Consider the following 12,110-nt stretch of genomic DNA (forward strand, 5'->3'; position numbering starts at 1 on the left):
GACCCAAACACTAATTGGACTTTTTCAAATTTAACTTCTAGTTGAGAATAAAGATTTCTTTAAAATCAGGGCAATAATCTAGAATTTTCTTAAACAATTGAAAATAGGAAACAGAGCACTAAATGTGTTTCACTGAAATCTTACGTTGCTATTCTCCATTACTCAAATAGTACTACTTCTTGATGAAATCCCACAGCAACATTTCACTCAGCTCAAATGTCTAAATATATTAGTTTCTGAAAATACAAAAACATGTATTTTAAATTTTCAAGCCAAAAGTATTTAATAATGCTAAAATGGTCCACAGACATTTTTTACATCTCATGTTATGATCAACCTTTTAGCCAAGACGGATACAGAAAATTAACACCCTATGTAATAATGCATGGATATTGGATGCAATTTTCTTCATGTAACTAGAATATTTTTTCTTAGAATATGAAATGGAGATAATGAAGATTAAAAGCTGAAATTTCATTAGAAACAAAGAATAGGCCAAATACATTTTTTTATTCAGAAATAATAAAGTATTTTATATATAACAGTCCTAATACATTTTTAGGGCTCAAGAAATATCTGGCAAATCAATAGAAGCCACAAAAGCAGAAAAATTAAGGAAACTTTAAGTCTGTAGAAAATAACAAACTACATTAATTCAAAATTGTATTTATATAATTTTATCAAGGGATTACAAACACTACAGCCTTTCTATTAATAATTCAGCATTTTCTAGTCCTGAGCTGGTCAGCAGCTTTGTTGCCCCACTAGTAGTTACTAGTTAGAAACAAACAAAAAAATCTTTTAAAATAATTTATTTCTACTAAGTTCTGAATTGCCTGCCTCTAAGTTTTGTTCCCAGGCATTCAAAACAGCATATATGCCATTCTTCTCAATTATGTAAAACTACTTTTAAACACATACTTTTTATAGTGACACTATCAAAAAGATAACAGAAGCCCTAAAATATACTAAAGTCATGTGCCACTAACAACAGGGGTATGTTCTGAGCGATGCATTGTCAGGCGATTTCATCGTGTGCAAACATCCGAGTGCACTTACACAAACCTAGACGGTATACAGCCTACTACATACTTAGGCTATACAGTATGTATACACTACAGCCTACTGCTGTGGAGAGGAGGAAAAATAACTTCCCCTCTACCCTTCTGGGTTCTTGGCTGAGACATCCCTGTAATAAAAGGTTAACAGGAGAAAAACAAAAGTTTAATAACATGTATACTTCCTCTATACATGGGAGAGACCCAGGAAAACCGGGTAACCCACCAAAATGGCTGAAGCCACCTCCTTCAATACCATCTTTACTGAAGATAAAAGAAGACGTGCCTGGGGGAGTCAGTTATGGGAAGTTACCAGGAAAAGCATAGTGAACAACGGAATTAATAAAGAGTTTCTAGAGATAAAATAACCCACGCTCCCAGGAACAAGGGGGGGAAGCCCTTAACAAATGAAGATTTCCCTTACAAATGTAAACATCTTTTAAAAAGAGTTACTTCTACTTGGTTTTCAGAGCTTCTCCCAAGTCTGCGATTTCTTAAAATCAACCAGCCTAAATTAATTATGCCAAAATAATTATTTTGGGGTGATAACTTGTTCTCCTACAGCTCCTAGGCTACAAGCTTGCACACGTGGTACTGTACTGAATACAGTGGACAACTGTAACACAATGGTAAGCATCTGTGTCATGTTACGCTAGGACATTAGGACTGTTAGGACCTTAGGGCAGCACCGGGCAATAGGAGTTTTCAGCTCCGTTATAATTTTCTGGTACTAAGGTTGTAAATGCGGTCTCCATCATTGCAGCACTGCATGACTACACCATGGTAGACATTACCAAAAACAGGCAAAGTAAAGCTAAACTATCTGCATTACACTGCTATTCACTATTGTATTCACTGTATTCAATTTTTAGAATTTCTAACATAGCTACAGGAATAAAGTAGGCCAGAAAAAGCATGGCAAAGTCTATATACAGGAAATAAAATTGCCTTCAAATTACATATTTTAGTATTACGAGTCTTTTTAAAAGTTGAATGCACAAAATAATATAACCTCAAAGGCTAAATCTATAAACAGAAACTTTGGAATATCTTTCCCATCACAACCTTTCCACCACCATGGAAACCCACAATTTCCCCTAACTCAACTGCCCCCAGGTCTCCATCGCTGGAACCCTCATTCATTTAGCATCATCTACCAATTTCATTTCTCCTTGCAGGTTTCTATCCCTTACAATGGGCTATAAGACCCTCCACAATCTACACCGCCACCGCCACCACCGCCACCGCCACCACCACCCCCCGCCCCCCCCGCCATCTTGCAGTCCTCATCTTGTATACTCTCCCCCTTGCTCATGCCACTCGGGCCTCATTGACCAGACCTCCTCATCTTCCTAGATCTTCCAGTATGCTACCACCTTAGGACCTACTGCACTGGCTATTCCCAGGCCTGGAACACTCTTCTCCCAGATATTCAGAACTAAAAATCCCTTACCAAAAGAAAAAGAAAAATTCCCTACCTACGTCAAGTCTTTGCTCAATCATCATCTTGTTAATGAGGCTTTTTCTTGTCACGACATTTAAAATTGTAACCTGCCCCCACACGTACTCACCCAATCTCCCTTTTATCCATTATATACTATGCACAGTACTTACTCCCTCTTAACATAACATATATAATCTACTTATTTATGATAGTTGTATTGCCCCTAACTATAACATAAGCTCCACAAGGACAGGAACTTTTGTTTATTCACTGATACATCTCAAGTGCCTAAAACAGTGCCATACAACACTATCTCTCAATTACGGAATCATAGATAATGACACTCAGACATCTAGAGAAGTCACATTAGCCTAAAAAAATGGCAGAACATGGTATCAAAACCAACCTAGTGGGGTTTTGGCAGCATTACCCTTCAACTTGGAAATTTCTCCAAAAAGGCTTGAAGGTCTTAGCAATAAAGACATTCAACCTACTGAAGAGTCTACTATCAACTTTATTAAAGTTATCACACAGAAACATTAATTCTTAGCAATGTAAAGAACGGTTTAATCATACCTAACAATTCCCAGTCTTTGTTTTAAAAGAATGCTAATAAAGAATTTCAGAAGTACTGTGAGAAAGCTACAAAAATTGCATGCACTTGACAATAAGTAAGAAGAGCTTCTTGAAGTATTTTTTCAAATCCTTCACATGCTTCATGTTTTGGTTCTAGGACAACTTCTACCTTACAGAGTATTTTAAAAGTATACTTTTATGTTATCTGCAGTCCACCAACTTATATTTCAACTGTCATCTCTGCCTACTAAAATAAGATGGCAAAAGATGAGGTATTACAAATTAATCTACCAAAATCCAGATAAGAAATGTATTGGTAGAAGAGACCCCCACAAAAATCAGAATATGAAATTCTAAGGCAATAAACAAAATTAATATAAAAGTAATCTAATCAAAACTTAACTGTTTCACAATTTTTTCATTATACAACGTACCTCCATGTCACTTCCGAAGATGACCATTCATTGGTAAAGAACATAGTTCTTTGGTTAATTAAAATTATGTTTTTTTAAGCCTCATTTTCATAAGTTTCACTGAAATGTGTATGCTTACAAATTAACTTTCTATGCGCCCATAAGCACTGCCAAATAAACAGGTTACCTGTCATTAAATGTAATCAATAAAACCTCAAAGCAATGAAGGAATAATAAATAACAGCCCACATGGCATAAGAATCTGAAACAAAAAAAAACGTTTTAATATCTTCTAAAAGTCTTGGCATGTTCTAACTAGATCATTATTTTAACATACTTAGTCAAGTTCTACTTTTACATTCGTTCTTATTTTTGTGATTTAATGATACTTTCTGGAAAAATTTTTTTTAAAGAAAAAAAGCTTATTCTATGAATGTGGTTAGCATTTCTAAACAGTAACAAAGCAAAGACGTATGTTCTTTTAAGAACTCTATCTGAATGATGATCTAATGGTCTATTTTTCATGATCAGATCTATCCCAAGAAGGAATGATAGATAGCCCAACAAATTCAAACCAACCACCCTAGAAATTACCCTATCCAAGCTCTCTAGAACCATTTTTGATTTCTACTCTCACCAAAAATCAAGCCAAAATCTTACAAACTTTGCAATTAATTAACCTACTTAGTTGACCAAAAAAAAAAAAAAAAATCCTACAAAGGGGAAATCAAAATCTTAAAAGATAGTTGACCAAAATTAGTAAAATAAGGCCACCAACTGAAATTTTTACCTGCTCTTGACCTTTTCAAATCACCTAACCGGTAAACATTCCTCAAACAAGAAACCAACTATCCACACACATTAGAAAACACAATAGTAAGCATTTTTATAAACTCCTTAGAGACAGACCACTAAAGAGGTAACACAACTGACCTTTAAATCTAAATCATCTCTTGAGGAGAGACACCGTCCCAAAACAAACGTCACAGTGGGGTTGTAACAATATAATCCTTCCCAAAACAGAAATTAATTTTTAAAATTAGTAAGCCACTCCACCAAAAAGCTATTAGAAACAATAAAAAAATACAGTAAAGTTGCCAGCTACAAAATCAATGTACAAAAGTCCACTGCATTCCTATATACTAACAATGAAATCTCAGAAAAAAGAAATAAAAAAACAATTCCTTTTGCATTTGCAACAAAAAGAATACCTAGGAATAAACTTAACCAAGGATGTGAAAGACCTACATACTGAAAACTATAAGACATTTTTAAAAGAAACTGAAGAAGACACAAAGAAATGGAAAGACATTCCACGTTCAAGGATTGGAAGAATCAACATAGTTAAAATGGCCATATTATCCAAAGTAATATAAGATTTAATGCAATCCCCATCGAAATCCCAATGGTATTTCTTAAAGAAACAGAACGAAAAATCATCAGATTTGTATGGAACCACAAAGGACCCCAAACAGCCAAAGCAATCCTAAGAAAAAGAACAATACTGGAGGTATCACACTCCCTGACTTCAGCTTGTACTACAGAGCAACAATAATCAAAACAGTATGATACTGGCAGAAAAACAAACACACAGACCAGTGGAATTGAGAACCCAGAAATAAACCCATATAAATATGGAAAGATAATTTTCACAAAGAAGCAAAAAACATACAATGGAGAAAACACAGCCTCTTTAATAAATGGTGCTGGGAGAACTGGAAAGCCACGTGCAAAAGAAAGAAACTAGACTATTAACTGTCACCATGTACCAAAATTAATTCAAAATGGATCAAAGACTAAAGATAAGACCAGAAACAATAAACTGCATAGAAAAAAACATAGGCACTAAACTTATAAACCTTGGATTCCAAGAGCATTTTCACGAATTTGACTCCAAAGGCAATGGAAGTAAAAGCTAAAATAGATGAAGGGACTGTATCAAACTTAAAAGCTTCTGAACAAAAGGAAACATCGACAAAATAAAGAGACAACCAACTGAATGGGAGAAGACTTTTGGAAACAACATCTCCAATAAGGGGCTAATATGCAAAATATGTAAGGAACTCATACAACTCTCCCCCCCCCCTCACACACACACACACACACACACACACACACACACACACAATCCAATTAAAAAATGTGCAAAGGACCAGAAGAGCCATTTCTTCAAAGAGGACACAAATGGCCAACAGACATATGAAAAAATGCTCATCACTAATCAGCCGAGAAATGCAAATAAAAACCACAATGAGATATCACCTCACCCCAGTCAGAATGGCTACCATCAACAAGACAAATAGTAACAATTTGTTGGAGAGGCTGTGGAGAAAAAGGAACCCTTATACACTGTTGGTGGGAATGCAGACTGGTGCAGCCGTTATGGAAGGCAGTGTGGAGGTTCCTCAAAAAATTACGCACAGAATTACCGTATGACCCAGCAGCAAGGTATCTACTGGGTCCTCTCCTAGGTATCTACCCCAAAAATCTGAAAACCTTTATCAATAAAGACACGTGTGCTCCAATGTTCACTGCAGCTTTATTTACAGTGGCCAAGACATGGAAACAACCAAAATGTCTTTCGATAGATGAATGGTAAAGAAGTTGTGCTATATATACACAATGGAATGCTATTCTGCCATGAGAAAAGATGAAATAGGACCATTTGTGACAACATGGATGGATCTTGAGATTATAACGCTAAGCAAAATAAGTCAGACAGAAAAAGCAGAGAACCATATGATTTCACTGATATGTGGTATATAAAACTGAAAACAACAAAGGAACAAGAAAAATGAAGAAACAAAAACTCACAAACATAGACAATAGTTTAGCAGTTACCAGTGGGAGAGAGGGGTTCTAGAAAAGGGTAAACGAGGTCAAATATATGGTGATGGAAAGAGAACTGACTCTGGGTGAACACACAATGTGCAATATAGATCATGTATTACAGAATTGTACACCTGAACTTATATAACTTTACCAACAATTGTCACGCCAATAAACTTTAATTAAAAAAATTTAGTAAGCCACTAAACTCAAAGAAAAGCTGCTTTATTTTGTACACGAAATTTTCACTGCATACATATTAATTTTGTAAGTAATCTTAAAACGTTTTGCACTATGATGGTCAAGATCACGTAGGCAAATTTTCAAGTATCTCCTCCAAGATGATGTAAGCATAGTCTGTTAAAGTACTTCAGTTTACAAAATGCTTTCACATGTCACATTTCATTTGACCCTTACAACTACCTGGACAGGTATTATTATTTGTCTCTGTTCTACAGATAATGTACCCATGACTGAATGGGTTAAGCACCCAAAGTTATACAATACCTAAGGGTCAAGTCAAAGACTTCAACCAGATCCTCTGCCTCCCAGTAAATGTCTAACATAGCATCACAGGTCATTCCCAAGTTAAAATATATTTAATGTCACTCTTAGCAATGTTCTGGGAGTCAAAAAAATAAACATCTCTGAAGTAAGTCTAACATCAATGAACACAAAATTTGAAATTAAAATGCTATCTGTAACAGCATTTTAATAGTTTATTTACTATTAAAGAAAATCCAGTTCATCTGATTTTTATGACACAAAAATTATTCTGTTGTAATAAGGGAGTCATACAAAAAATTATAGAAATACCCATTTAAAATTAAAGTTTATTTAATTTGATTTGTTAAAATGTCAATTTTTTGTGAACATGTCAAAATATTATTAAAAGTCAAAGGTAAGAGAAAACTGTAATTATTACTTCCAATATGAAATATAACTAAGTACTCATTTAAAAACTTGTATATGATTCATAAAAAGCCAGTTCGTTTTTTGATAATTTTCACCTTATTCAATATCAAAATCAATCATTTTTATCTCTTCTTTCTAGAACACATGTCCAGAATTACACTAGGCATTAGACACAATGCAGAGGTGTGCCCGTACATAAAGGAAATGGCTTTTAATCTGATAAGAAACTAAGATTTGCCATCAGAGTCAATCAGAGAATATCTCAAGTGGCTGCAGAGGAGCCTGGTGATTTCTCAATAACTGCAGTAATGGTCTTAAGATTGAACAATTCATGATATATATTTGTTAGTAAGACTGTTTTTTTTCAATAGAAGTCAATTTGGTAAGCTAACTCTAGAAACAGTAGCTTCTACTAATGTAGAATGGACATTTTCTTACTTGAGTCAATTTATTCTCAATTAGAAAACTAGGAAAGTGTAAAAGCAGGACATTTTAGCTTATCTTTCCTTTTCAATCAATGAATTAGAAACAGATTAAACTGGTTATATAATACAAGGTTTTCAGTAGTGTTTTGAAAAATGTTTATTAATATTAAAATACTATTATGTATTCCTGGAATTATTAAACATCTTACAATCTATTAAACACGCATCTTTGAAAAAAACACCAAAACTTTATAAACTGATTTTAATTAACTACATAATAAAATTCTGTAGTTAGGCCTCTGAGAGAGGCCTAGTAAAACAGCATGCATCTATCCCCTGGCACCCTCTTGAATTGGTTATAACTGACCTCTCAAAACCTTCTTAGGTGTCCGACATTGTGATTTATAACTGAAACAAACATTTTTATAATGCTTAAAACTTCACAAGGCACATAGCCACAGACCATTATTCTCAAAACTGAAATAACTCACTGGAAGGAAATCGTGCATGTTCACAAAAATTTCAGGGATTTAAACTTTCTGTCTAGATAAGATGGCATAGATTTTTTTTCCCTGCCCTTCTTCACTAAATACAAATATAAACCACGAAAAAACTGTTTCCCTGAAAATAAAGACCCGGTATTTATATTATGTGTTATATTATATTATTATACTATACTATATTACATTACATTAATTATACCACCCGGTCTTATAGTAAAATAAGACCGGGTCGTATATTAATGTTTGCTCCAAAAGAAGCATTAGAGCTGACTGTCCGGCTAGGTCTTCTTTTCAGGAAAACACGGTAGCACAAAAGACAACCAAAGGAAAACTCTGAAAAGCAGTAAGAAGGCAATGAACCAGTTTGGGACCCCAAGATTGCAGAAACAAAATAACAGCAGGGTGTTTTACATCCCTACACTCAGCAGAAGGAGGCAATCCAGACCAGCAGATCAGATAGTCACATTCCTCCCCCAAATCAAACGGGAGTCCCTCTGCAATATCCAAGGGAGATCAACTGGAAACTCAGCCATCAGCAAAGACCAGGTGAAGCAATTCTTCCTTCCCCACCTGGCCTAAGACTGTTTTCTTGCCTCTGAGATACAGAGGCAAGTAGGTAAAACAGAGGGAGCCAGCCAAAGCAAGCAGCTCAGTTTCAGCCAAAACTCTTCTCCCTTGCCAGAGATGCAGAGACAGGAAAGCATGTTGGGGTCAGAGAAACCAGTAGGGGGATCCCACTACAATCCTCTCCTGTCTAGAGAGACCCAGAAGCCTGGCATGGGGAAATCCCTTTTGCTCCCTCAGGAAGCACCAACAAGGACCACTGAGAGCCCAGAATCATCAGATAAGTCAAGCTGACCACAAAGGCTCTGAAAATTAAACTGCCATTGGAACTACAGCCCACAAAAGTGGGCCAAGACCTGCAGGCTAAACCTCAATAGGGAGACTGTTTGCTAAAATAAAAAATGTAAATAAGGCTCAGAACCTGCTAACACATAGATAAAATAGAAATGACCCAAGAAAACCACAACATGAGTGAGAAAAGATAAATCACCTAAGGCCAGGACAAGATGAATCAAATGTTGGAATTATCTAAAAAAGATTTTAAAGGAAACATAATAAAAAATATTTCAGCAATCAATTATAAATTTTTCTGAAACAATTGAAAAAATGGAAAATCTCAGCAAAGAAACAAACTGTAAAAAAGCAAAAGGAACTTATAAAACTAAATACAATACAGTAGTCCCCCGTTATTTGTGAGGGATATGTTTCAAGACTGCCAGTGGAGGGGCCGGCCTAGTGGCTCAGGCAGTTAGAGCACCATGCTCCTAAATCCGAAGGCTGCCGGTTCGATTCCCACATGGGCCAGTGGGCTCTCAACCACAAGGTTGCCGGTTCAACTCCTTGAGTCCCGCAAGGGATGGTGGGCAGCGCCCCCTGCAACTAAGATTGAACGTGGCACCTTGAGCTGAGCTGCCGCTGAGCTCCCGGATGGCTCAGTTGGTTGGAGCGCGTCCTCTCACAAGGTTGCCGGTTCAACCCCCACAAGGGATGGTGGGCTGCGCCCCCTGCAACTAGCAACGGCAACTGGACCTGAAGCTGAGCTGCGCCCTCCACAACTAAGATTGAAAGAACAACAACTTGAAGCTGAATGGCACCCTCCACAACTAAGATTGAACGGACAATTTGACTTGGAAAAAAAAAAAAAAAGGCCTGGAAGTACACAGTGTTCAACAATAAAGTCCTGTTCCCCTTCCCCAATAAAAATCTAAAAAAAAAAAAAAAAAAAAAAAAGACTCCCAGTGGATGCCTGAAACCACAGATACTATCAAGCCCTACATATTACATATACTATGTTTTCCCTATAAATACATACATATGATAGTTTAATTTATAAACTAAGCATAGTAAGCGAGTAACAGTAATAAAATAGAGCAATTATACTATAACAAAAGGTATGTGAATATGGTCTCTCTCTCAAAATATCTTATTGTACTGCACTCACCCTCCTCCTTCCTGTGATGAGAGAGAAGATGCCTACATGATGAGATGAAGTGAGGCAAATGACAGAGACATTGTGAGGCAGTGTCAAGCTACTACTGACCTTCTGACAATACGTCAGGAGGAGGATCACCTGCTTCAAGTGATCCTGGATCATCAAGCCATGATGATGTCGATAGTTGAATGTCCGCAGTACACAATGTTGAAGGTTGGGATATTTTCAGACTGCAGGTAACCGTGGATAATTGAGACCACGGAAAGCAAAACCACAGATGAGGGGGAACTACTGTAACAGAATATTTTAAAACTCACTGGAATGGCTCAATACAAACATGGAAATGATAGAAAAGAGACTCATTGAACTTGAAGACAGAAAAATAGAACTCACCCATCTATACAACAGAGAAAAAAACATACTGAAAAAAATTAAGAGTCTTGGGGAACTGTGGGGCAATAACAAAAAACCCAACATTCATATCACTGGTGCTCCAGAAAGAAAGGAGAACGAGAGACAGACTGAAATAGTATTTGAAGAAATAATGGCTGAAAACTTCTCCAATGTCTCAGCAAATCCAAAAAACTGAGCAAACCCAAAACAGAACAAATCCAAAGAAATTTACACCAAGACATATAATAATTAAACATTCAAAAACTAAAGACAAAGAGAAAAATTTTTAAAGCAGCCGGAAAGAAAGGACATATTACCTACAATGGAACAATTCAAATGACACCAGACTTCTCATATGAAACAAAGGTTATAAAAAAGTAGCACAGAATTTTTTGAATACTAAGAGAAAAAAAGAACTGCCAACCAAGACGCCTATACCCAGTGAAACTATTCTTCAAGATTGTCTTAGCCATGTTGCTGATAACAAAATAACAGAGTGGGTGGCTTGTAACAACAGAAATTTACTTCTCAGTTCTGGAGACGGGAAGTCCAAGATCAGGGTCCCAGCATAGTCAGGTGAGGGCCCTCTTCCTCAGCAGAAAGAGGGCCTCTTTTATTACAACATTAATCCCATTCATGAGGGCTACCCCCTCATGACCTAATTACCTCCCAAAGGCGCCAACTCCTAATACCATCATACTGGGCCTTAGCTTTCAACATGAATTTTAAGGGAATACATTCAGATGACAGGAAGAAAGGGGACTTTTTAAAAAAAATCCTTCTCAAAACAAAAAAAATTAAAAGAATGTGTCACTAGCAGCCCTACCCATAAAGATTGGCTGAAGGAATTTTTCCAAACAGAGAAGAAATCTACGTATACACAGCAGATTATCTTTTCCATCAGTAGTTTTATAAACATACTTGATAATTCAAACAAAAATTATAACACCACCTGATACACAAATTGTATTTCAAAGTTGGGAATGCAAATGGTAAAAGAAAAGTGAAGTTTTGACACTTTAGTCAAAGTAAAAATGTTAATACCAGCAGACTATTGAAAGTCACATATACAGATTGTAATCATTGCAACCACCACTACAAAAACTATACCAAGACAGACTCAAAAACATTACAAATAGATATTTTATGAATTATAAAAAATGGAATCCTGAAAAATTTTCTAGTAATCTATAGGAAGGCAGGAGAAACAACAACCACCAATAAAAAAAAAAAAAAAAAAACAAATAATGAAATGGCAGATTTAATCACTAATATATCAACAATTACCTTAAATGCAGATGCTCTAAGTACCAATCAACAGACTGGCAGGTAGATTTTTATAATCACCCTGTTAGCAACTACATGTTTCTAACAAGAAATTCCAACATACACTGAAAGGAGTAGAATGGAAAAGTTGTAACAATTTTTAAAACAAAGCAGAGTGGCCATTCTACAAACACAACCAACCAACAGTCTAGTTGACATATACAGAATACTACACCCAACAACAGCAGAATACACACTTCTTTTGAAGCACCCAAGGAACATTCACCAAGAC

The 12,110-nt window shown here is 36.0% G+C and overlaps 1 protein-coding gene across 2 annotated transcripts in view; it reads right to left on the bottom strand.

Moving 5' to 3' along the window:
- Nucleotides 1-12,110, bottom strand: part of ZNF148 (zinc finger protein 148) — a 109,396-nt gene that overhangs the window by 75,191 nt on the left and 22,095 nt on the right. The gene's annotated exons all lie outside the window — the stretch shown is intronic.

Source organism: Rhinolophus ferrumequinum, chromosome 2 (genome assembly GCF_004115265.2).
Source record: "Rhinolophus ferrumequinum isolate MPI-CBG mRhiFer1 chromosome 2, mRhiFer1_v1.p, whole genome shotgun sequence".
NCBI classification, from domain to species: Eukaryota; Metazoa; Chordata; class Mammalia; order Chiroptera; family Rhinolophidae; genus Rhinolophus; species Rhinolophus ferrumequinum.